The sequence below is a fragment of the Coregonus lavaretus genome (assembly GCF_964263955.1).
Source record: "Coregonus lavaretus genome assembly, chromosome: 9".
Taxonomy (NCBI): Eukaryota; Metazoa; Chordata; class Actinopteri; order Salmoniformes; family Salmonidae; genus Coregonus; species Coregonus lavaretus.
This window is the reverse complement of record NC_139996.1, coordinates 41,228,377-41,253,260: the sequence shown is the minus strand read 5'-3', so window position 1 is coordinate 41,253,260 and position 24,884 is coordinate 41,228,377.

Sequence of the window (24,884 nt, the reverse complement as noted above, 5' to 3'; positions counted from 1 at the left end):
TGGACATTCCTACTGGCAACACCACAACAGCAGGGACATGTGATGTGCAGTGCCACTGATGGTAACGATGTGACATATTGAGGGCAAACACGCTTTTCCACAAACAAAAATATGGTGATTTCCAGTTGTTTGTGATGCAACCACACTGTTATTGTTTTCCTGTCGATATCAGTTATGGTAGTTTGAGAGGAAGCTTTTTGCCTTTCCCATAAATGCCCACCTTTCTATTCTGAAAAATGAATCATTGGACATCCCTTGAGAGTGGATGTATGCTTGTTGAGGACAGACCTGGGTTCAAATAGTATTTGAAATCTTTAACATTTGGTTCGGTTTCGTTCAGCCTGTCTGGTGCCAGATAGATGGTGTTTTCACTTTTGGGACTAATACATTGGTTCCATTGCTCCAAACAAGCTCAATCCAGCATAGCTATTGTTTAATGAAAAAAAATACTATTTAAACCCAGGTCTGGTTGAGGGGGCAGCTGACAGAGTAGCTTATCATTTCTATAATCATCTTGTTTGCAAATGGTAATTCAGCTTTGTTTCAATTATGTATAATACAGTGCTATGTTCTGTAGCTGAATGATGACAGTTTTAGGGGTCAGGTTCTAAATGAAAATATGTGGCAGTGCCACTAGTTTAGTATCAATGGGTGATATGTGTATACAAGCAGCCAGGACATTAATTTCACTAACCACAGTACCGTATAACTTTACAGTTATTCATATCTTGTCTCTGCATCTAAACAAGAAACATCTTTCGGGGAAAAAAAGGTCTCAGTTGGCAGACTTGTCACTTTAAGGACATTTGGAATTGTCACTGAGTCTTGTTCAGCTTGGGAAAATGCAGGACAATTTGGACCAGAAGGACAGGGATACAAGCAAGCGACAACTCCAAGAGATCAGAGACCCATGTTAAACCTCATGTTTTAAACTCCAGGATATGATAATTGAAATAGATGGAGACTCAGGCATCCAAGCTCAGTTTCCGAGGGTTTTGGGATCAAGACTGATTTGAACTTGGAGAGGTTGGGGCCTAAAATAAAGTTCCCACTATGAGTCCTCAGGCTTTTTGCTCATCCAATCAAGTGTTCTATTGCCTGCTGCACGTGGCTTTCGTATTTTGATAATATAGTCGTATGTTTTTTATTGTTTTTTTATAACCGATTCATGCTGGTCACTGATTTAGGTTAAATAAATATTGATGGTGGTATGGTTTTGATGGTGAAACAGACAAGTTAAAAAGCAAATATTTATTGGAATAACATTGCAAAATGCTATAGCAGCTGGCTTTAAAGTGAGAGCCTATAATTATTAACCGATCGCAAGTGGCAGTTTCCTCATTTACCTCAATTGAGTTATATCCGAGGGAATAGTGTGGCAAACTGACGTTAAAAGAAATCCTTACACAATAATACGTGGCTTCCATTTCTTTTGAACACCTCATCTTATTTGGCAGAGTAACCATTAATATCGTCTGTTTTCCCATCTCTCTCTGTGTGGGAATATGGGTATTTTAATGCCAGTTAAGATCCTGTTGATATTGAAATATGGTCTGGATGCGGATCCATTGTGAAACTTTCAACATCAGTGGAGCTCTGAGAGTCTTTTATATGTCTTGTGATCTGTATTTAAAGTGTGATGTATAGAGTTGCTCCCTGCAGGTCATGGGGAGATGGAGATGGTGTCTGCTGTGCAGAGCTCAGTGCATCAGGTTGTGTCCCAAATGGCACCCTGTTCCCTAAATGGTGCACTACCTTTGACCAGGGCCCAAAAGGGCTCTGGTCGAAAGTAGCACACTAAATAGGGAATAGGATGCCATTTGGGACGCAGCCTGTGCCTCAGTGTGGTCAGGGTTATTTCAACGGTGGGTTACAGCTTCTCCCTCCGCTGCTCCCTCGGTGGATCCCAGGCTTCTTTGCCTCCTGTGGTTTGGTGTCACCCAAAGGTGTCTGATGCGTTTGGCCGTCACGCCCGGGTGGCCTGCCCTGCCTGCGGTCCTCTACTGTTTGGGTTTCTGCTCCATGCTCAGATTAGTAGCTATCTCCACTGGGCTCTGTTCGGTGAGGCTTTTCCTGGAACCTGGCTTCACATTCATTGAGTATTTACTTATGTTTCAATGTGAACTCAGTCTGGTCTCATAGACTAGACATAACATATGCTGAACAAAAATATAAATGCAACATGTAAAGTGTTGGTCCCACATTTCATGAGCGGAAATAAAAGATCCCAGAAATGTTCCATAATGCACAAAAAGCTTATTTCTCAAAAATGTTGTGCTCAAATTTGTTTACAGCCCTGTAAGTGAGCATTTTATCCTTTGTCAAGATAATACATCCACCTGACAGGTGTAGCATATCAAAAAGCTGATTAAACAGCATGATCATTACACAGATGCACCTTGTGCTGGGGACAATTAAAGGCCACTCTGAAATGTGCAGTTTTGTCAAACCACACAATGCCACAGATGTCTCAAGTTTTGAGGGAGCAAGCAATTGGCATGCTGACTGCAGGAATGTCCACCAGAGCTGTTGCCAGATAATGTAATGTTCATCTCTCTACCATAAGCCCGCCTCCAACGTCGTTTTAGAGAGTTTGGCAGTACGTCCAACAACTGGCTTCACAACTGCAGGGTGCTGAGGAGCGTTTCTGTATGTAATAAAGCCCTTTTGTGGGAAAAACTATTTCTGATTGGCTGGGCCTGATTCCCCAGTGGGTGGGCCTGGCTCCCCAGTGGGTGGGCCTATGCCCTCCCAGGCCCACCCATGGCTGCACCCCTGCCCACTCATGTGAAATCCATAGATTAGGGCCTAATTTATTTATTTCAATTGACTGATTTCCTTATATGAACTGTAACTCAGCAAAATCTTTGAAATTGTTGCATGTTGCGTCTATATTTTTGTTCAGCATAGTAAATGAAAATCAGAGAAACTCAAATTAATATGATATGTTACATTTGGTATGGTTACATAAGATAGAAGTTTACTTAAGGCAAAAATGAAATGAGGGTGGGTGTGCTGATAATACGAACATCTAGCAACCCAAAGGTTGCGTGTTTGAATCTCATTACTGACAACTACTTACTACTTTTTTGCTACATTGACTACTTAGCATCTTAGCTAACCCTTCCCCTAACCCTAACCTTAAGCCTTACTCCTAACCTTAATCTTAACACTAACCTTAACCCCCAACAATAACCCCTAGCTTAGCTAACGCTAGCGTTAGCCACCTAGCCTCCTAGCTAGCCTTAGCGTTAGCAACCTGGCCACCTAGCAACATTAGCTACAACAAACATATTGTAATGACCCGGTATTGTGTTCTGTGTTCGTGGGTGTGTTATTGTTCTCATGGGTGCTAGCAGGGGTTGAATATGGCAGGACAGACGGAAAGGTTGGGGGGGTATGATGGGTAATCCCGCAGGGTTTTCAAATGAATAAATAGGGGCTACTGTCTCATCTCTCTCTTTTTCGATTAGGGATCTTGATCTGCTCCTATGAATCTGCCACTTAACTTTACATTGTGTATTTGTGTACGTTCGGAATTTAGCGGCGTGGGCTGTGGCCTGAACAATAGCCCAGTTTAGGAATAAACCTGTGTTCTGCCCTGCACATCTTTTGTCCATCTCTTTTTCCTTTATGACCCAGCCCAGGTCATTACATTGGTGTCAGAAGTGCTTTCGAACTACGTGACGGATCGAGATTAGGCGAGTTAGCTGTTTCAGTATAGACCGTGGTTGGCTTTAGCGTGGCTCGCATCTACTGTCATGATGTTCGGGGCAAGGCAGGAAAAATTAAGGAGGAGTCGGACAAAGTGTCCGTTGTGGGCTCGGGGGTACCCGGTCGGGAGGGTCAGGCGGCGACTGCTGTAGAGGAGCTGGAGAGCCACATGGCGGAAGTTAAATTGTCAGTCAGCAAGATGGCAGAATTGGCAGATTTTCCTTCGCACCGCTCGACCAGAGCAGATGTCACGGCGACGGGGATGTCAACGTCACCAGGTGCGGAAATGGCTGGGCCTGATTATGTAAACAAAGATGGCAGCGCCCTATTACCATTAGCCACAGTAGCGGCTAAACTACCGAAGTTTAATGGACAAGGTAAATGGGACGTTTTTTTTCACTCAATTTGAGTTGTTGGCTAGAGCCGGGAGGTGGTCTGACGAGACGAAAGCGTTACAGCTTGCCCTGAGCCTGGCAGAGGAGGCGTCGGAATGCCTGCTAACGCTAGCCCCAGACGGGGCAACTACGGTGCGCTAGTGGAGGCATTGGGGGGCCGTTTTGGCAGTGACGCACAGCCCAACATGCTGCGGATTGAACTGAGTAAAAGAAAGAGACTTCTGGCGGAATTGTTAAAGGCATTGGCGAGTGGTATTCTGAGCTTGACCCGGCGGGTTTATGCAACTATGCTGATTGGTGTGCAAGATGAGCTGGCACGGGACAGTTTTATTAGAGCGCTCTCTTCCACCGAACTGGGTAAGCATGTTCAGATGGCGGACCCACCGTCTCTGCGGGCTACTGTGGAGGAAGCCAGGAAGAGGGAGCTTATCTGGGGTGAGGGAGTGAGAGTGGAGGTTGCCAGTCAACCGGAGGTGAGAGCAGCTGCGGCCGGGGTGCTGGGGGTCGCCAAACCAGAGTGGGTCGACGAGTTGGGCGGTTTAGTCAAGACTGCTTCGATTGTCATTGAGAGGGGCTCCAGGCAACATCACAGCGTCAGCTCAACTCCCATTGTCTGCTGGGGTTGTGGCCAGCCTGGCCCCCGAACCCGCAGTAAGCAGAAGAGGTACCCAGCAGTGCAGGCAAGAGGGTGGGGACCTGCTCCCCCAGGGTGTAGCTGCCGCCCCATTTCCTAGTCCTGTAGTTGTGGTGGGACGTACCACCGTGGGGGACTTGCAATGTCATCGTCAAGGTAGAGGGGGTGGAATGTTCGGCCCTGATCGACACAGGCTCTACAGTAACCCTGGTGAGACCAGACATACTACCTGTTGGGGTGTGGGTGGAGCCGACCCTTGTCCAGCTGCGGACTGTCACGGGGGAGCTAGCCCCCATGTTAGGGAAGTGTCAGCTGTCTGTGATTGTGGCGGGATGTTGCCTTTGGGAGGGCCAGCGGGGGGCGGGACTGTCCCTCCGTCTTCCTCCAAGCTTGCCAAAACTCCACCGGTCGTCCCGGCTGCTCCCTTGGTCGTTGTGCCATCCCAGCAGCTGTCTCCGGCGGTGACGGCCTTCACTCCCCATAACGGTGCAAGCACAGGCAGCCCAGTAGCCCAAAACACACTGGCTTCTTCACCACATCAGCCCGACGGGGAGATGGAGGAAGCTATCGACGCCGTTGAGGCTGTGTGGCTGAAAAACTGTCAGGGCCTGGATGAGACACAACAGAGACAGTTAAAGCAGCTGCTGTTGGACTTCAAAGATAGCTTCACTTGGGGGGAAGATAAGGTAGGGCAAACGCACCTAGTTCAGCACGAAATAGACACCGGATGGAAGCAGCAGACACAGCTATTGTTGACATGTTGCGGGCTGATTTCATTGATCCATCAGATAGCCCATGGTCCGCGCCGGTCGTCATGGTGCCTAAGAAAGGGGGTAAACTTAGGTTTTGTGTTGACTACAGGTTCCTAAATTTTGTCACCACTAAAGACTCTTACCCCCTACCGAGGATCGACAAGTCGCTAGACCACGTGAGAGGGTCCTCGTTGTTCTCCTCCCTTGATCTGCACAGTGGCTACTGGCAGGTGCCCCTCTCACCAGGGGCACGTGAAAAAACTGCCTTCTCCACGGATAGGGGGCATTGGCAGTTCAAGGTGCTGTGCTTCAGCCTCTGTAATGCTCCTGCCACCTTTGAGAGGCTCATGGACAGAGTGCTGGCTGGGGTTCCTAGAGACGAGTATGTCGTGTACCTAGACGACATATTGGTGCACGGCACATCGTTCGAGGGGGCACTGGGGGCACTTAGGCGAGTGTTGGAGAGGATCTCGGGGGCGGGGTTAAAATTACATCCGGGAAAGTGCCATTTCATGCAAAGGGAGGTGGCGTTCCTGGGTCATCAGCTGGGTGGTGAGGGCATCAACACGATGCCAGACAAAGTGAAGGCTGTGAGGGGTGGCCAGTTCCAGGGGGAAAAAAAGAGGTTAAGAGCTTCCTGGGGCTGGCATCCTACTATCGTAGGTTTGTGAAGGCGTTTGCGGGGGTAGCGGCTTCTTTAAACCACCTTCTCAAGGAGGACACTGTTTTTCAGTGGACCGAAGAGCACCAGCGGGCATTTGAAGCCCTCAAACATGCCCTGGTGGAAGCCCCTGTCCTGGCCGCACCAGACCCGAACCGTCCGTTCATCTTGGACACCGACGCAAGCAATGAGGGCATGGGGGCTGTGCTTGCTCAGCGTGGTCCTGATGGGGAACACGTAGTAGCTTATTATAGCAGAACTTTTGATAAGGCTGAGAAACTCTACTGTGTGACAAGAAGAGAACTGTTGGCTGTCGTGGCAGCAGTACGCCATTTCAAGTACTACCTGGGGGGCCTTCCGTTTGTGGTCCAGATGGATCACTCCGCCCTGCAGTGGCTTCTTTCCTTCAAGGAGCCAGAGGGTCCGATCACCCGCTGGCTGGAGGAGCTGCAATCCTCCACACGGGTGGAGCGAGAGAGAGAAGGGAGTCACCGCTTCAGTGAGTCAGCTGGGGTTGACAGAGTGCCGGGAGCTCGAGGCTGTGGACGTCAGGGAGTGGAGCCGTCGCCAGGAGGAGGACGCAGAGCTGCGTCCTGTGCTGCGGTGGGTGGAAGAGAGAAGACGACCGCCGTGGGAGGAAGTAGCTCCTCTATAACCAGTCACCAAAGGGCTGTGGGCTAAATTTACAGTCCTTAGAGTGGCTGAGGGGGTGCTCCAGAGGGGGTGGAAAAAGCCAGCTACTGGAGAAATTACGTGGCAGGTAATGGTGCCCAAAAGGCTGCAGGGGAGCATGTTACAGCAGCTTCACGGGGGAGTAGGTGCGGGGCATTTTGGGGTCTACAAAACGTTAAAGGCTTCTATTGGGCCAGGCACAGAAGGGATGTGGAGGACTTTTGTAGGCACTGAGATGAGTGTGCTGCTAATAAAGGACCTCCGGGTCAGTCACACGCCCTCCTACAACAATTCCCAGTAGGGGAGCCCATGGAGAGACTGGGGCTAGACATAGTGGGGGCGTTTCCAACCACAGACAGCGGTAACAGGTGGATTCTAACTGCTTTGGACTACTTCACCAAGTGTCCAGAGGCTTACGCTCTCCCAGACCAGGAGGCAGAGACAGTAGCTTATGCATTGATAGGGGGAATAATCAGTCGGTTTGGGGTGCCACAGTCTATTCACAGCAACCAGGGGAGAAACTTTGAGTCACGGGTGTTCTCAGAGTTGTGTAGACGGTTAGGCACGGAGAAGATGCGTACTACTCCGCTTCATCCCCAGAGTGATGGGCTGGTGGAAAGATTTAACAGAACATTTGCGCAGCAGCTGGCTATCGTCACCTCAAAACACCAGAGAGATTGGGACACCCACTTACCGTTTATTCTTACGGCATGTACGTCGGCTGTTCAGGAATCGACTGCGTGCTCCCCAGCGCTACTAATGTTAGGTTGTGAGTTGCGCACCCCAGCCGAACTGACGTTTGGCCACCCTCCTGATAACGACGACGCGGTTTTGCTCTGCCCAAACTATGTTTGTCATCTGCAGAACCGGTTAGAAGTGTCTCACACCTTCGCAAGAGACCAACTCGAGAACGCAGGGGTGCGCCAAATGCGCCACTATGACTCGCGCGCTAGGGGGAGGCACTTTGGAGTGGGAGAATGCGTGTGGCTTCACAACCCCATGCGAAAGAAGGGGAGGTGCCCAAAGCTGGACAGTGCCTGGGTGGGGCCGTGCCTGGTGATAGAGAGAGTGGGGGAGGTGACGTACCGTGTGGAGGTTCCCCCACAGAGCAGGAAGGTGGTGGTCCATCGGGATCGATTGTCGCCCTACAGAGGGAAGAAAACGGTAGGGAATGGGAGTGAGGACTCTGCTGTGAGCTCACAGGAACAGTCTAACGAGGAGACTCCTGGGGAGGGGGCTGCCTCTTCGGAGGGTGCTAGAAATGACATTGGGGCCGATGAGTGTTCTGGGGGTCCACCGGTGAGAGCTACGGGGAAGCCCAAGAGACTGATGTGACCTAAGGATTTTGTTTTTGGTGTAACCCTAGGGGCTACGGTTTAGAAATGGGGGGGCTATGTAACGACCCGGTATTGTATTATGTGTTCGTGGGTGTGTTATTGTTCTCATGGGTGCTAGCAGGGGTTACATACAGTGGGGAAAAAAAGTATTTAGTCAGCCACCAATTGTGCAAGTTCTCCCACTTAAAAAGATGAGAGAGGCCTGTAATTTTCATCATAGGTACACGTCAACTATGACAGACAAAATGAGAGAAAAAAAATCCAGAAAATCACATTGTAGGATTTTTAATGAATTTATTTGCAAATTATGGTGGAAAATAAGTATTTGGTCAATAACAAAAGTTTCTCAATACTTTGTTATATACCCTTTGTTGGCAATGACACAGGTCAAACGTTTTCTGTAAGTCTTCACAAGGTTTTCACACACTGTTGCTGGTATTTTGGCCCATTCCTCCATGCAGATCTCCTCTAGAGCAGTGATGTTTTGGGGCTGTCGCTGGGCAACACGGACTTTCTTTCAACTCCCTCCAAAGATTTTCTATGGGGTTGAGATCTGGAGACTGGCTAGGCCACTCCAGGACCTTGAAATACTTCTTACGAAGCAACTCCTTCGTTGCCCGGGCGGTGTGTTTGGGATCATTGTCATGCTGAAAGACCCAGCCACGTTTCATCTTCAATGCCCTTGCTGATGGAAGGAGGTTTTCACTCAAAATCTCACGATACATGGCCCCATTCATTCTTTCCTTTACACGGATCAGTCATCCTGGTCCCGTTGCAGAAAAACAGCCCCAAAGCATGATGTTTCCACCCCCATGCTTCACAGTAGGTATGGTGTTCTTTGGATGCAACTCAGCATTCTTTGTCCTCCAAACACGACGAGTTGAGTTTTTACCAAAAAGTTCTATTTTGGTTTCATCTGACCATATGACATTCTCCCAATCCTCTTCTGGATCATCCAAATGCACTCTAGCAAACTTCAGATGGGCCTGGACATGTACTGGCTTAAGCAGGGGGACACGTCTTGCGCTGCAGGATTTGAGTCCCTGGCGGCGTAGTGTGTTACTGATGGTAGGCTTTGTTACTTTGGTCCCAGCTCTCTGCAGGTCATTCACTAGGTCCCCCCGTGTTGTTCTGGGATTTTTGCTCACCGTTCTTGTGATCATTTTGACCACACAGGGTGAGATCTTGCGTGGAGCCCCAGATCAAGGGAGATTATCAGTGGTCTTGTATGTCTTCCATTTCCTAATAATTGCTCCCACAGTTGATTTCTTCAAACCAAGCTGCTTACCTATTGCAGATTCAGTCTTCCCAGCCTGGTGCAGGTCTACAATTTTGTTTCTGGTGTCCTTTGACAGCTCTTTGGTCTTGGCCATAGTGGAGTTTGGGGTGTGACTGTTTGAGGTTGTGGACAGGTGTCTTTTATACTGATAACAAGTTCAAGCAGGTGCCATTAATACAGGTAACGAGTGGAGGACAGAGGAGCCTCTTAAAGAAGAAGTTACAGGTCTGTGAGAGCCAGAAATCTTGCTTGTTTGTAGGTGACCAAATACTTATTTTCCACCATAATTTGCAAATAAATTCATTAAAAATCCTACAATGTGATTTTCTGGATTTTTTTTTCTCAATTTGTCTGTCATAGTTGACGTGTACCTATGATGAAAACTACAGGCCTCTCTCATCTTTTTAAGTGGGAGAACTTGCACAATTGGTGGCTGACTAAATACTTTTTTTCCCCACTGTATGCCAGGACAGACGGAAAGGTTGGGGGGTATGATGGGTAATCCCGCAGGGTTTTGAAATGTTAAATAGGGGCTACTGTCTCATCTCTCTCTTTTTCGATTCGGGATCTTGATCTGCTCCTATGAGTCTGCCACTTAACTTTACATTGTGTATTTGTGTACGTTCGGAATTTAGCGGCATGGGCTGTGGCCTGAACAATAGCCCAGTTTAGGAATAAACCTGTGTTCTGCCCTGCACATCTGGTGTCCATCTCTTTTTTCTTTATGACCCAGCCTGGGTCATTGCAATATCATACGAAATAGACGATGGACACAAATTAATACATACCATACAAAACGTAACATACCATACTTAATGGTGGGAGACAGATTTACATTTACTATGTTACGTCTACCCCTGAGTCCAGGTTGAACTGTCACACTGCAGGTCTTTACAGATAGCTTCCTCGATCCTCTCCGTCAGTGAATGGCTCTAGGCTCTAGCCTGTGTCAGTATGTTGACTTCAATGATATCTCATGTTTGTATCAAGATTTCAGTCAACTCAACTGTGTCCAAATAAGGCCTTTCCCACTGGGCACACGCTGGTTGAATTAACGTTGTTTCCACGTGGTTTTAATGAAATTATGTTGAACCAATGTGGAATATACGTTGAATTGACGTCTGTGCCCAGTGGGTTAGCTACCAATCTGATTACTGTTACCAGCAAGTTAAAACAACACAAAACATTACATTCTACCACATTCCACCACACTGGCTTCTGTCCCTCTTATAAAAATGACATTATTTTCCATGCATTTTATATTGTGTTAATGTCAAATATTTGACTCTCTGGCATTTTTCTTATTAAAACTTTTCTGGAGCTCAACAATCATGGCACTAAAGTGTAACCTTATTTTGTCTGTGTGTCTCGTTGTGCCTACAACCCTCTCGATTATGTCTGTGGATCTTGTGTTCTGTCTGTGGAACTCTTGTTGTGTCTGTGTGTCACACCCTGGCTCTGGGACTCTATATGTTGAGCCAGGGTGTGGATATTCTATAGGTTGTATTTCTGTGTTGGCCAGAGTGGTTCCCAATCAGAGGCAACGAGTGTCAGCTGTGGCTGGTTGTCTCTGATTGGGAGCCATATTTATAGAGGCTATTTGCCCACAAATGTTGTGGGATCTTGTTTCTAGTCTGTTTGTGTTAGACCGTGAACTGTCACGTTATCGTTTTGTTGTTTTTGATCGTGTCTCTAAATAAAGAGTATGTTTGCCTGCAACGCTGCGCCTTGGTCCTCCTCTGTATACGACGATCGTGACAGAAGATCCCACCAAACCAGGACCAAGCAGCGTGTCCAGGAACACACGCAGGAGGTAACGCTGGTGGATGTCCTCCTCGGCTGGGGGCAGATTACGAAGGAGGAGGCCGTCCGGTACCGGAAGGCGATGAAGGGGGAGACCCAGGCAGGAGTGGAGAAGCGGCGTCAACCGGGCCGTGATCGGACAGGCGAGAGGCACCCCCAAGATTTTTTTAGGGGGGGGGCACACGGCATGGGCGACTGGGCAGCAGGAGGCTGCCACAGGGCGAATTGGGAGATTAGGAGAGGAGGCCACCGGGTTTTGGGGGCCAGAAGGCAGGTTGGCGGAGCCTGGATGGAGAGCAGAGCCAACTCCCCGTACTCAGGCATGGCAGCATGAGACTGGGCAGGTTCCGCGGTATGCGGAGCTGCGCACTGTGCCACGAGTGGTCCGGCATAATCCGGTACGTCCTGTGCGAGCACCCCGCACGTGTTGTGCGAAGGTGGGCATGCAGCCAGGACGGAGTGTGCCGGCTCAGCGCTCGTGGCCTCCAGTGCCTCTCCTCGGTCCCGGATATCCTGCGCCAGTGTCACGTGCTGTTATGCCAGTACGGGTACACAGCCCTGTACGTCCTGTGCTGATGCCTCACACAGAGTGTGTGAAGGTAGGCATTCAGCCAGGACGGGTTGTGGCAACTCTTCACTCCAGGTCTCCTATCCGTCTCCACAGCCCGGTCCGGCCTGTCCCTGCTCCACGCACCAAGCCTACGGTGTGCGTCGCCAGCCCGGTCCGGCCTGTCCCTGCTCCACGCACCAAGCCTACGGTGTGCGTCGCCAGCCCGGTCCGGCCTGTCCCTGCTCCACGCACCAAGCCTACGGTGTGCGTCGCCAGCCCGGTCCGGCCTGTCCCTGCTCCACACACCAAGCCTACGGTGTGCGTCGCCAGCCCGGTCCGGCCTGTCCCTGCTCCTCGCAACAAGCCAGGGGTGCGCATCGTCAGCCCGGTCCGGCCCGTTCCTACTCCACGCACCAAGCCAGGGGTGCGCATCGTCAGCCCGGTCCGGCCCGTTCCTACTCCACGCACCAAGCCAGGGGTGCGCATCGTCAGCCCGGTCCGGCCCGTTCCTACTCCACGCACCAAGCCAGGGGTGCGCATCGTCAGCCCGGTCCGGCCCGTTCCTACTCCACGCACCAAGCCAGGGGTGCGCATCGTCAGTCCGGTCCAGCTCCAGCCAGCGGGGCCAGACCGGACCAGGGGCGCCACGGGGGGATGGTGGAAGGGTGGTGGTCAAGCCCGGAGCCGGAACCGCCTCCGAGGAGGAATGCCCACCCAGCCCTCCCCTGGTGTGTGTACGTTTAGGCGCGGTCGCAGTCCGCGCCTTTAGGGGGGGGGTACTGTCACACCCTGGCTCTGGGACTCTATATGTTGAGCCAGGGTGTGGATATTCTATAGGTTGTATTCCTGTGTTGGCCAGAGTGGTTCCCAATCAGAGGCAACGAGTGTCAGCTGTGGCTGGTTGTCTCTGATTGGGAGCCATATTTATAGAGGCTATTTGCCCACAAATGTTGTGGGATCTTGTTTCTAGTCTGTTTGTGTTAGACCGTGAACTGTCACGTTATCGTTTTGTTGTTTTTGATCGTGTCTCTAAATAAAGAGTATGTTTGCCTGCAACGCTGCGCCTTGGTCCTCCTCTGTATACGACGATCGTGACACTGTGGAGCTCTCAAACTCTTGTTGTGTCTGTGGACCTCTCAAACTCTTGTTGTGTCTGTGGACCTCTCAAACTCTTGTTGTGTCTGTGGACCTCTCAAACTCTTGTTGTGTCTGTGTGTGTCTTGTGTGCCTGCTATGTGTACACTCCTCTTGTTGCTGTTGTGTCTACAGTAGGTCACTTCACGTCTGTGATAGATGTGATACTCCGATGACAATGAGGAGAGCCCAGCTCAGAGCTCAAGTTGAGATGACGCAATCTGTGTTTGGCTGCCAGACTGCCTTCAGTGATACCCCTCTGGAGGTTTCACCACACAACTCAAACATGATCAATCCCAATAAACCTGTCACATAACGGAAAAACGTTTATCCCTGACTGCCTGGTCGTCTTTGAGATGTGTTGTGTCAAAGATCAGCAGCACCATCCTATAGCATCATACTGTGTACAGCTTATACAGCTGTGTTTGAATTCACATATTAGGTTTTCCCTGATGACTACAGTATCTGGTTGCCCATACAGTGAGTGGCATTCATGGTTATTTTGCATACAACCTTCCCACAACTTTCAGGGAATGGTGCAGGATAGTTGCTTGGCTTTTGAACATTCTCAGCACATTTAAGGAACAAAACGTTATTTTCTTGGTATTTCATCACTTTAACAGAATGTTTCCTAAAAGTTCAAACATGGTTACATTTCATTTCAATTTTGGTAATGTTCTAGGAACGTTTTCCAACTGGTTTGACATTGGGAATGTTCTCAAATGATTCAGAGAACGTTAAGACATTTTAGTACTTCAGAATAACGTTTCCTACAGGTTTCCTCATGGTTCTTTTTAAAATCATGTTCTCAAATTGTTCCAAGAACGTTAAGAACGTTCTAGGAATGTTATTTAAAAACATATACATTCTGTTCTCAGCATCAACAAAACTCTCTCTAACCTCTATATTGTTAAGTGTGTTCAGGTGTGTTGGCCCCCCCTAATTGGCCACACCTGATCTTAATGACTGCTTGTTTCCTTTGAAATGGGGTCTGTTTGAATAGACTAAAATGAACAGCTTTGTATGCATAAAATAACATGGCATGCTAGCACCATTCTGATGACGTAGTGTACTAATTCCATGGATAGCTAACAGAAAATGTAAAGTTTGAATCTCACTGATGCTGTGTCACAATAAAAATAATGATTGCATGATTAATGCCTAGTGAAAGGAATTTCCATGTGTCCTATCTGTGCTTGGAGTTCAAAACAGTTAACCCAAAATAAGCAAGCAGTGTTATTAAAAGTCTTATTAAAACATTCAGTGAAAGTTTTAAGGAAGTTATTAAAAAACCTCCAAATAACCTATAATTTCAGTTCTCAGAGTGTTAATAAAACCTCCCAAGAAAACTTTCAAGGAACCAGAGTCAAATGTTCTCAGAACCTCCCTGCAACCTAAAAATAAACATTTCGGAACAGGCAACATTTTCACTTCTGTTCTCAGAACGTTTAAAAAACGTTCAGTTTTATCAGTCAGGAAGGGTATGGCTTCATTCCTACAACCAATGTGAAACCAAAAACATATGTTCCCACAACTTCTAAGGAACAAAATGTCCTAACTGGGCAATCTGATAGGCAATCACATTGTTGAACTGTATGTATAGTATAATCATGATTTATCTGATATCTGTAAAAGTGCAGTGTGTGTGTGTGTGTGTGTGTGTGTGCGTGTTAGTTGGTGGGAAAACACATCATTGTGGCAGTGGCAAGCGTTTGCATATTTCAATCTTTCTCACAATGGTATATTTAACACACTCCGATGTGCCAAGTCCGGTCCCCAGAAGATTACAGAAGGACAGAGTAGTTGCACATCTCTCTCTCTCTCAGGCCAGCTTTTGCTTTAATTGTGTTTATTTGCATTCATAATTAGTCCTGCTCCACTGGAAGTGTGGCATCATCTCCCAGCATGACTATAACTCCTTTGTTCCACTTTCCTAATCAATGCTGTCTTGTTGTCTTGATTGGCTATGGGTGTGTATCAAATGGCACCCTATATAGTACTCTACTTTTGACCAGAGCCATATAGGCCCTGATCAAAAGTAGTGCATTATATAGGGTATAGGTGCCATTTGGGATACAAACTAGGCCTATATCCCTGTCATGTTACTGTAGTTAGCTAGTCCCTCGCTGATTTCCTCTGTTAGCAAAAAAAACAGTGTAAACAGTGATGTAAGAGGAGGAACTGCTAAAATACGGTCTTTCTCTGCACTGAGCAAAGAGAAAACCAACGGTTGCTTGGCAGATAAAGATGAGGATCTAACTAACACAGCGGCGGGGGCCATGGCAGGCGGTCCAAGCACACCCATTCTCACGAGAAAAAACAAGAGCGCTAGCTGCTGGTTTAGATTACGGAGCAGAGCAGGGCCACGGTGCCAGGGTGTCTTTTCACCGGGGATGAGACAGTAATTTGAGTTTGTGTCCCTCTAATGGGGCTTCCTGACCAGTTGAGGATGTTGTTATCATTGGTTAATGTTGAACTTGTCTTATAGTGGTCACATGAGCGTTTTGCCAAGCTCCTTGGGTGGGGCAGCGTGGTATAGTGGGAGGGTAGTCGTGGAAAGGGGGTGGCAGTGATGGGTTGGGCAAAAGCAGGATTGCTGTCAGTCTTTTACACACTCATCAATCCATTCCCCTAAAGCCTCTGTTTCAAAACATGTTTAGAAAAAAGTTGCTGGGAAAGTTATCGAAAGTTATTTGACAACTAAATTACACTCTAACATCTACGCTACCACTCATTGTAACTATTTTTTTAAAGTTGTGATTTTGTCAAAGCTTGTATGTAGTTTGAATGTTGCAGTGTCTCCTCCACTCCCCTAACAGATTTTGGGCAAACCAGACCATTTGGGTAAACCTCCTCTCCTCATTACACTCTTAGAAAAAAGGTTATCTCTAGAACCTAAAAGGGTTCTTCGGCTGTCCCCATAGGAGAACCCTTTAAAGAATAATTTCCGGTTCCATGTAGAACTCTTTCCACAGAGGGTTCTACATGGAACCCCAAATACATGGAACCCTTTTTTCTAAGAGTGTAGTGAGTGTGTACTGTAGGAAGGGTATATTTACTCTTAGAGGATCCAGCATGCATGGCAGCCCGTTGTGGGAGGATCCAGCCCCATACCACAGGAAAGGTGTCACGCGTCACTGAGGTACGGGCAGAGCACATTCCTGGTAGGCAGCGCTTGCCAACCCCAACCCAGCCGTGGGGAGGGAAGGGGAGGGAAGGGATGGGAAGCCTTCCTGCCCCAGCCTACTCCCACCTCGCTCTCAACCACCTCGCTCTCAGCCTCAGGGATGGGTCTGTGTCAGGGTAAACAGAAAGTGTGACTCATGGCTGTGGGTCCAGACTAATGTCATCCGAGACCACAGACAGATAAGTCTGGTGGTGCAGCCAGCCAGTCAGTGTCATTTGGTGTGGGCCGCAGGCAGGCAGGAGAGTATGATGTAACAGGAATCAGATCCCCTCCCCTGCTACCCTGCTACTCCAATCCGTCCCTGCCCGACAGACAGCCAGGCCAGCCGGCCGAGAGCAGAGCTGCACCACTACTACTGTTAGGTTTGTTAGTCAACCCCAGACTAAACCAGCCGAATCGGATGCAAGGTCGGCACCCAGATGCTAAAATAGTCCCAGTGATCGTTTTCTCATCTGCCCAGCCCCAGACAGACATGAGCTGTGTTCAATAAATTGTGTTCTTCCTTTCAGCATCCTACCCTCAATCTCTCCAGATGCAGATGTGAACTACTTGACATTTCACCACTGCATTTAACTTAGTCAGATGTGCCAGTTCTTGAAGGAATAACCCACTGGACACAGTAGTAATTTCAACGTCTAGTTTTTATTTACATTTGGTTGGGTTGTCAACTAATGTGAATTAAAAGTGAAATCAACAACAACAAAAAACACCATGTCATTGGATTTAGGTTAAAAGTTGGGTGGAAAAAAGACTACATTCCCTTACGTTGATGACTTTTTGCAAATCCAATCAGTTTTCTACGTTGATTCAACGTCATCACATTGATTTTTTGTTGTTGAAATGACATGGAAACAACGTTGACTCAACCAGTTTTTGCCCAGTGGGAGGCGTGCTCCAGCGATGTGCTATGCTGCTCCTAATGCCTATAGGTCCAAAAGAAGTCAACATTACCTACATGAGTTGCATTCATCAGTAAGGTAGACGAAAGAATTCGGCCACCATACAGGCCAGTCTTGGCTCATTACTCTCCAGATCTCACACCACCATAGCAAACACATGCACACGCAGGCAGGTAGCACAACACGCATGCCAGTAAAGCAAGTAAAGTGAATTCCCAGTGGAGAGTGTAAGAGCAGGGATTCAATCAAAGGCTTGTTGTTGACAAGCACATTGCACTTTACTTTTAAAGGTAATTCATGCTTGAGCCAACATTGGTAGCATTTACCATGACTTGACTGAATCCCGGCGCAGGTCTACTAATGTGGTAGCGCTGCGATGGACCCATTGACTCTGTGTGCTTAATCATCTTCTCCCATGCAATCAGATTTTTCTCTTCTTGCTTAATGATTGGGTTTAGCTGCATACCTGTGATATGCCCAGGCATGATGGAGCATGGTGTGCCACAGGTGATGAAACAGTTTTAGGGGATGGTGGGGTGGGGGGGGATATGTCTCAAAATATCACCCCCTCCCCCCTCCCTCCGTCGGGCCATGCAGTTAAAGTGTAATCATGAAGAATGTCTGTCTGTCTGTCTCTGTCTCTCTCTCTCTCTCTCAACATTACGAGAGCGAGGCGTTCATACCTCTCAACACCAGCCTGTCGAGCTGCTGAGCGGATTGCTGGAATTTACACGCCTAATTATCACCCTGTTTTCTCCTACCCTAAAGAGAATCTGGGATTAGAGCCTGAGTGATGTGTGTGGTTTGGGGAGCTGTGGCAGCTCAAATGACTTTAACATTGTCTCACTCACCTCCACACCACCTTAATGTGATGTTTTGGCATCAGTTGTTTGTTTTGATTATTCTAGAGGTAGAATTATTGTCGGTGACAGAAGATGTAATCACACATAGCATCTCCAATAACTGCAACAGACACAGTAACTACTGATCCTTCATAGATCTTCCTTTTTTAAAATAAAGGTTGCTAATATAAATCTTGGCCTTTTTCTCTGCTTTTTTCATCCCCTTCAGTTCCTAGTGATAAGACTTGATAAACAGATTTTTGAGTTGCTCAATTAAACACTAGATGTCAGTGTCGTTTCTGGCTCACACGTGGCCACAGCCAGCCCAGCCACCTTCACTTATTAAACACTTTACACTGGTGTACCCTCCATTAATGGGGTCTTACAAATGCCATTCTAATTCCCTATGCATTTTCCGCAGTCCTATACAAAGTACTCTAGCTTGTGTTGACATATAGATCAGTGTATAACTTGTGAAATCCAAGAGCATGCAATAAAATAAACATGGTCCTAGATGTTTTTGAAGTTTGGTGTTACCATTATTAATTTATTAATTAAGCATTTCGGCACCCTTTTCTGTCTCTGATTTTATGAAACATCCAATAAAAGGGCACACACATCATAAAACCCCATCTTACAATTAAATCACATTTATAGATTCATATGAACAGTGGACCCATACGTCCCTCTTAGATTTTATAGCATAGCTTAAAATAAATAAAGTGTCCATTTGGTATTGTGCTGTAATTCACCACTTTGGACAAAAGATTAGATAGGAAGTGCTTATCTTAACACATCACCTACAAAAAAAAAACGGTACTATTCGGGTTACTTCCTAATGCATGTTCTGCATGTGCTCTGCTTGTGCTTTCACACAGAACATAGACCAGATACACAAGCTTTGTCAGAAAGCAAAGAGACAATGCTAGCTCCTGTATTTTCTCAGCAGCCTCTCGGCTAAACCTCTTAGCAGGACCCCTGTGCAGTGATAAGGGCGGATGGTGGTGATGTAGAAGGAGTGTGAGTGCAGTGATAAGGGCGGATGGTGATGATGTAGAAGGAGTGTGAGGAACACTCCGTCATGTCTTCATCACAGGGAGGAGAGATCAGCTCGAGGTGACCTGCAGAATGTCAGGAATCTAATCTCTAACGTAACGTTTTTCATTCTTTCTTTTTCTTCCTTCTTTCTTCCTCTTCACTCTGATCAGGGACAGAATATACTTCTGACCTCCCACGTCTGTCCAGAGTGGCCCGCTCTCTCCTTTCTCTCTTTCCTCCCCTCTGCCTGCCTCTCTGATACTGAGAGGTTGAGACTGTGAGAAGTGGAGCTCGCTCGCTCACTCACTCAAACAGAGAGACCTGGCTGGCTGGTTCCTTTTGGTCAGGGCCGGATCGCACATTTTGAAAAAAAAAATCTGTCAGAGGAGGAAAGGCGTTTGTTTGTGAGTTTTCCTGACACGACCTGCCTCTGGGTATCCCGGCTACCTCGCTGCTATTAAGAGCTGCATTTCATTTGCATATGTAAGAGGACCTAATGCTTTCGCACTGGTAGTTTTGTGCCCTCAGAATAGGCTTCTCGCTGTGGTTTTCCTTAGTGCTGTAGTGTAGGTGTAAGTATATGTGTAGAGGGACATTCCAAAAAATGAGGGGAAAGCGAGAAAATAAAGAAGAAAGATTTGTCAAAATATCAACTTTCAGCCCAGGAACCTCACCTGCATCTAACACAGCCCTTGTGTGAATTCTCTCTCAAAGTATTCTATCTACACAGCAAATTGGCCAGTGTTACCTAGCGCAGATTTTTCAGTGTAACATTTCTAGTGTTGATTCAGGTGTTAAATGAACTCTGTAAGTGTTAAATTAACAGTCATTGGTGTAAAACATGTGTCAAACACATTCCACAAAGGGCAGAGTGTCTGCGGGTTTCGCGCCACCCTTGTACTTGATGGATGAATTAAGGGCACTAATTAGTAAGGAACTCCCCTCACCTGGTTGTCTAGGTCTTAATTGAAAGGAAAAAACAAAAGCCTGCAGACACTCGGCCCTCTGTGGACCCAAGTGTTGGTTCCCAGGGTTTCCCAAACTCAGTCCTCGGGCCCCAAGGTGTGCACGTTTTGGTTCTTGCCGTAGCACTACACAGCTGAGTCAAATAATCAACTAATCATCAAGGTTTGATCATTTGAATCAGCTGTGTAGTGTTAGGGCAAAATCCAAAACGTGCACCCCCTGGGGTCCCGAGGACCAATTTTGGGAAACGCTGTAATAACCAGTGTTAAACCACGCCCATCATTATCATATTTCCCAGCATGCAGGTTAATTTTTATAATTGTTTGTTTCGATTTCTATGTTTTTGCATGTACATTGATTGATTAATTCATCTTATGCTACTGAAATATACATAACATATATTCTTCTAAACTAATCCAATCTGTTACTTGGACTTATTGCACCCGTTACTGCAATGGTTGTTCTTTGATTAGATGGTTTAGGCAGTCTCATAGTTCAGTCTGCCCAACCTGGCAGTCATTCTGAATTCATGTTACGGGTGAATAAAAATTCCAATGTTGGATATCCCCACTCTGCAAAGCATCATAATGTAGTTGTATTTATTATGGATCCCTGCCAAGGCAGCAGCTACTCTTCCTGGGGTCCAGCAAAACTAAGGCAGTTATACAATTTTAAAAACATCAAGTACCATTGCAATACATTCCCGACAGATTTCACAACACATTAAGTGTGTGACCTCAGGCCCCTACTCTACTACCACATATCTACAACACAAAATCCATGTGTACGTGTGTGTGTACAGTGCATATGTTATCGTGTGTGTGTATGCATGTGTCTGTGCCTATGTTTGTGTTGCTTCACAGTCCCCGCTGTTCCATAAGGTGTATTTTTATCAGTTTTTAAAATCTAATTTTACTGCTTGCATGAGTTACTAGATGTCGAATAGAGTTCCATGTAGTCATGGCTCTGTGTAGTACTGTGCACCTCCCATAGTCTGTTCTGGACTTGTGGGGTATGCATGGGTGTCCGAGCTGTGTGCAAGTAGTTCAAACAGACAGCTTGGTACATTCAACTTGTCAATACCTCTCACAAATACAAGTAGTGATGAAGTCAATCTCTCCTCCACTTTGAGCCAGGAGAGATTGACATGCATATTATTAATGTTTGCTCTCTGTGTACATCCAAGGGCCAGCCGATCTGCCCTGTTCTGAGCCAATTGCAATTTTCCTAAGTCACTCTTTCTGGCACCTGACCACACGACTGAACAGTAGTCCAGGTGCGACAAAACTAGGGCCTGTAGGACCTGCCTTGTTGATAGTGCTATTATATCAATATGTTTTGACCATGACAGTTTACAATCCAGGGTTACTCCAAGCAGTTTAGTCACCTCAACTTGCTCAATTTCCACATTATTCATAAAAATATTTAGTTGAGGTTTAGGATTTAGTGAATGGTTTGTCCCAAATACAATGCTTTTAGTTTTTGAAATATTTAGTACTAACTTATTCCTTGCCACCCATTCTGAAACTAACTGTAGCTTTTTGTTAAGTGAGGCAGTCATTTCAGTCGCTGTAGCAGCTGACGTGTATAGTGTTGAGTCATCCTCATACATAGACACACTGGCTTTACTCGCTTTACTGGCACGTCGTCAGTAAAAATTGAAAAAAGTAATGGGCCTAGACAGCCCATTACCTAGACAGTATTTTATATTTGAGATTCTTCAAATAGCCACCCTTTGCCTTGATGACACATTTGCACACTCTTGGCACTCTCTCAACCAGCTTCACCTGGAATGCTTTTCCAACAGTCTTGAAGGAGTTCCCACATATGCTGAGCACTTGTTGGCTGCTTTTCCTTCACTCTGCAGTCCATCTCAATTTGGTTGAGGTCAGGGGATTGTGGAGGCCAGGTCATCTGATGCAGCACTCCATCACTCTCCTTCTTGGTAAAATAGCCCTTACACAGCCTGAAGGTGTGTTGGGTCATTGTCCTGTTGAAAAACATATGATAGTCCCACTAAGCGCAAACCAGATGGGATGGCGTATCGCTGCAGAATGCTGTGGTCGCCATGCAGGTTAAGTGTGCCTTGAATTCAAAATAAATCACAGACAGTGTCACCAGCAAAGCACCCCCACACCATAACACCTCCTCCTCCATGCTTTACGGTGGGAAATACACATGTGTAGATCATCCGTTCACCCACACCGCATCTCACAAATACACCGAGGTTGGAAAGAAAAATCTCCAATTTTGATTCCAGACCAAAGGACACATTTCCACCGGTCTAATGTCCATTGCTCGTGTTTCTTGGCCCAAGCAAGTCTCTTCTTCTTATTGGTGTCCTTTAGTAGTGGTTTCTTTACAGCAATTTGACCATGAAGGCCTGATTCACACAGTCTCCTCTGAACAGTTGATGTTGAGATGTGTCTGTTACTTCAACTCTGTGAAGCATTTATTTGGGCTGCAGTTTCTGAGGCTGGTAATTTATCCTCTGCAGCAGAGGTAACTCTGGGTCTTCCTTTCCTGTGGCGGTCCTCATGAGAGCCAGTTTCATCATAGGGCTTGTTGGTTTTTGCGACTGCACTTGAAGAAACTTTCAAAGTTCTTGAAATCTTCCGGATTGACTGACCTTCATGTCTTAAAGTAATGATGGACTGTCATTTCTCTGCTTATTTGAGCTGTTCTTGCCATAATATGGACTTGGTCTTTTACCAAATAGGGATATCTTCTGTATACCCCCCTCCCCCACCTTGTCACAACATGACTGATATGCTCAAACACATTAAGAAGGAAATAAATTCCACAAATTCACTTTTAAGAAGGCACACCTGTTAATTGAAATGCATTCTAGGTGACTACCTCATGAAGCTGGTGAATGCCAAGAGTGTACAAAGCTGTCATCAAGGCAAAGGGTGGCTATTTGAAGAATCTCAAATATAAAATACATTTAGATTTGTTTAACACATGTTTGGTTACTACATGATTCCATATGTGTTATTTCATAGTTTCGATGTTTTCACTATTATTCTACAATGTGGAAAATAGTAAAAATAAAGAAAAACCCTTGAATGAGTAGGTGTTCTAAAACTTTTAACCGGTAGTGTACGTTTTTCCAGCAGCAGACTGATCGATAATGTCAAAAGCCGCATTGAAGTCTAACAAAACAGCCCCCACAATCATTTTATCATCAATTTCTCTCAGCCAATCATCAGTCATTTGTGTAAGTGCTGTGCTTGTTGAATGTCCTTCCCTATAAGCGTGCTGAAAGAATGTTATCAATTTGTTTACTGTAAAATAACATTGTATCTGGTCAAACACAATTTTTTCCTAAAGTTTACTAAGGGTTGGTAACAGGCTGATTGGTCAGCTATTTGAGCCAGTAAGGGGGGCTTTACTATTCTTAGGTAGCGGAATGACTTTTGTTTCCCTCCAGGCCTGAGGGCACACACTTTCTAGTAGGCTTAAATTGAAGATATGGCAAATAGGAGTGGCATTATCATCCGCCATTATCCTCAGTAATTTTCCTTCCAAGTTGTCAGACCCCGGTGGCTTGTCAGTGTTGATGGACAACAATAATATTTTCACCTCTTCCACACTCACTTTACGGAATTCAAAATGACAATGCTTGTCTTTCATAATTTGGTCAGATATACTTGGATGTGTAGCGTCAGCATTTGTTGCTGGCATGTCATGCCTATGTTTGCTAATCTTGCCAATTAAAAAATCATTAAAGTAGTTGGCAACATCAGTGGGTTTTGTGATGAATGAGCCATCAGATTCAATTAATAAAGAAGCTGAGTTTGCCTTATTGCCCAAAATTTCATTTAAGGTGCTCCCAAGCTTTTTACTATAATTCTTTATGTAATTTATCTTTGTTTCATAGTGTAGTTTCTTCTTATTTTTATTCAGTTTAATCACATGATTTCTCAATTTGCAGTACGTTTGCTAATTGGTTGTGCAGCCAGACTTATTTGCCATTCCTTTTGCCTCATCCCTGTCAACCATACCATTTTTTTATTCCTCATCAATCAGATTTTTACAGTCATTTTCTTAATGGGTGCATGCTTATTAGTAACTGGGATAAGCAATTTCATAAATGTGTCAAGCGAAGCATCTGGTTGCTCTTCATTACACACCACGGACCAACAAATATTCTTTACAACAACAACATAGGAATCACTACAAAACTTATTGTATCACCTTTTATACACTATATTAGGCCCAGCATTTGGAACTTTGGTTCTCCTAGATATGGCTACTATTTTGTGATCACTACATCCGATGGATTTGGATACTGCTTTAATGCAAGATGTGATTTCAGGCCACCGTATTAGGGTAAAACTAGGCCCTCAAAATAAGGCCTTATTAACTACATGTGTTGTGATGAAGTACTTAATTTGATTAATAACCTATTCACTTAGAATGTCACTTAGTAAGAAAAATACTGCAACAACCACGTCTCTGTCACTAACAGATTAAGTCATGGGTGGTAACTCTACAATTTACAAGAAAGGCAAGGCTCTTTGGGAAATATGCAAGAAATATGCACTATCCTGGTGCCGACGAAGATGGCGGCCTCGCAACTAGTTCTTTGGAAAATTTGCGGTATTTTCTTTGGTTTGATATTACTGCACTGTCAGAGCTAGAAGCACTAGCATTTCGCTACACCCGCAATAACATCTGCTACACACATGTATGTGACAAATAAAATGTGATTTGATTTGAACAGATACAGTCATGGGTGGTAACTCTACAATTTACCAGAAAGGCAAGGCACTTTGGGAAATATGCAAATAAGGCTGTACACTAAGCAGTGTGTTAATTTAACACTGAAAAGTGTGTACCCATATAGACACTAGATCAATGTTAAATTGAACACTGTCAGTGTTGATTTAACACTAGAGAATTTGCAGTGTAGTTTATTTGGAAATGTTGGGCATGGAGTATCATTCCTCATGTTTCCTGCAATACGTATCTGTCAGTGTGAGGTCAGCTAGTTCAGCCTGTGTTCCTGAGTGTTC